The 2,596-nt window shown below is 47.2% G+C and overlaps 1 non-coding gene across 1 annotated transcript; it reads right to left on the reverse strand.

The window, feature by feature from the left end:
• Positions 1–612: 612 nt before the first annotated feature.
• Positions 613–694, reverse strand: trnal-uaa (transfer RNA leucine (anticodon UAA)). Its single transcript has one exon. It is a non-coding gene; the product is annotated as a tRNA-Leu (tRNA).
• Between the last annotated feature and the right edge of the window lie 1,902 nt (positions 695–2,596).

The raw sequence follows: 2,596 nt of genomic DNA on the forward strand, positions 1-2,596 counted from the left end.
GACAGAGTCCTCACAGTCAACACTTTCTCTAGTCTTCCTGCCAACAACTTTTCCCACTTCTTATTTGCGAGACAGGAGTTTTGTTTATGAAACGTTCCAAGAACAGGAACAATCCTCTGAAGCCGTGTCCAATTTAAAGTGGAATGGTTGTCCCTTTCACACGGGAAGAGCCGTTCCTGGGGAAGGATTTTCCATGTGCTGTGTCCCAGGGCTGAGCAGGAAGCCGCTGATTGAAGCTGCAGAAGCCGCTTTCTGTTGGCAGCGGGGCCTTGGAGAGATTGGGGCCACATCCAGCTGCAGACTCGGGTGAGTTCTCGTGGTTGCAGTGTCGGGACATGGTTGGTCTCAATGCTTGAACTGAAATAATTGAGGCTCAGTGCGAAGGGAGGGCTCGAACCACCGAACTTTCAGACAAACGCGCTGACTATTTGAGACACAGAAACTGGCCACGCATATTTCCGAAAGCAGAGGGGTTGAGGAGGCTTCGACTGCAAGGACCCACACTGTTTTCAGAGTCAGTCTGGAACAGAGGCCTGAGCAGCTGCAAACACAACAACGAAAACGCATAGGGCCTGCTATGTTCAACTGTCAGCAGTAGAACACTAGTTATCGTGGTAGCGGTGGCATTCGAACCCACGACTCGATAGAGACTAGAGCTTAAATCCAGCGCCTTAGACCACTCGGCCACGCCACCTTACAGGGCCAGAATGTCAAAATTGTCATTACTAGTGTTTCAGCATCGCTTCACTTCAGTCACGAACATTTCGCGCATTCAAAAACGAACGTGATGCAATTTGGAAAGTATTTGAAAGGGTTTCCAAGGTTTGCACTGTTTGGACAATAGCACGAAGCTGAATTGACTTCGACAGTTTTCCCTGGAGCTTCAGGGCTGAGGAATGGCCTTACAGAATTTTATAAAGACATGAGGCAGACGGACACAGAAAAGAGTCAGGGAGTAATTTTTCACAAGGCACATGAGTTCAAAGCGAGATAACATTGGTTTAATGTGAGAACAGTAACATTTAAAGGGGATTTGAGGGACACTTGTTTTGAACACCGACACTTCCGTGTGTACAGAATGAATTGTCATATTTAGGGGCAGAGACTGGTGCGCTCACAACATTTCAAAGGCATCTAAAAGGGTTCGGAGAGATAAGGGACACATTTTGGCAATTATTGGTTAGATTAATTTCGGTTATCTGTTTAGCAGTGGCAAGTTAGATCGCAGGGTCTGTTTCCGTGCTTGGCAACTCTGAGACGCTCCAGAAGCTGACACCAGCTTGAACAGACCATTTGCTAAAAACTCGTACTGTTTGTTACTCAGCGCGTTGGGCTATTTTTCCTGGAGGGTGGAGTTTAGACTGAAGAAAATTACCACACAAATTGTGTTACCCCCTCAGCACTCCAGCGAATCCAAAAACTGACAGCTCTTAGCGTGGAACAGAAAAGGCGGAACCATTGCCAGACACACTGGCATGCTGACTTTGAGGGAGTGCGAGTCGTCTATGTCATGTACTGCTCACACAAATGGCAGCGAGACAATTCCAAACCGTGCTTCCAAACAGACTGGCGCTTTAATGCATTGTCAAGTCCCAGAAAGTGATCAAGTAACATCCAACAAAACAGAACAACAATGAACCATGAGAAGTGAAGATGACCAATTCCATTCTTGATTAAATTGGGTCAACAATGCGCTGGTCCCTCCATCTGATGGAGAGGACCAATCCCCAGCCTCCCTGACCAGGACAGTAATGAAGGAAACCAGAGAGCTAGAACAACGTTTCACACCGTGATAGCCCACCGTTTCACCACAGCAACTGATGCCCGAGCCCGATTCTACCATTTAAGGGTGCGCTACTCTCATTCTCCCATTTACTGTTGCCATGCACCAATTCTCTAATTTAGCTCCACTGTGCTCCAGCTCTCTCATTTACAGATGGCCCGCACCAATTCTCTAATTCAGTGTTGGTTAGCACCATTCCCCTCAATTACTGAAGCCCACTCAGTGTTGCCTCACTCGAATCCCCATACTGACTGATGCCCTCGCCCAATTTAGGGGTGCGGTACACTAAGTCTCCCAAAAGATATTGTCCTGCCTCAATTCTCCCATTTAGTGCAACACAGCATAACTCACCCATTTAGTGCTGAACTGCACTAATTCACCCAGTATCTGATGCCCCGTTGCAAATTCTCACATTTCGATAAGTCCTTTCCCAATTGTTTCCATTTTGTAGTTCCTTCCAATGATTCTCCAATTTCGTGGAGAACTGCCAGGATTCTTAAATCCTGACAGTGGGCGGGGGGGGGGGGGGGGGGGCGGGGAAGCAGCCAAGAGGATCCCAGGGACTGGGTGGGGCAGAGGGGGAATCCTTTGTCTTTACTACCATCATTCCCAAACTGCCCTTCCAACAAGACACATAGTCTGCCTCCTCTAGAATAAAAGGTTGTTTTTCATTCACATACAGATCTAAATACTGACAGACCCAATCCTCGTCCGAACTGTACTTTGGCCAGAAGACAGCCGGACGAAGGATTGGTTCTTTGGTCCATAATAAACAACAATATTTCATCATTTTCTTTTTATCTTTTTCCCTTG

The sequence above is a fragment of the Chiloscyllium punctatum genome, unplaced genomic scaffold (assembly GCF_047496795.1).
Source record: "Chiloscyllium punctatum isolate Juve2018m unplaced genomic scaffold, sChiPun1.3 scaffold_331, whole genome shotgun sequence".
NCBI classification, from domain to species: domain Eukaryota; kingdom Metazoa; phylum Chordata; class Chondrichthyes; order Orectolobiformes; family Hemiscylliidae; genus Chiloscyllium; species Chiloscyllium punctatum.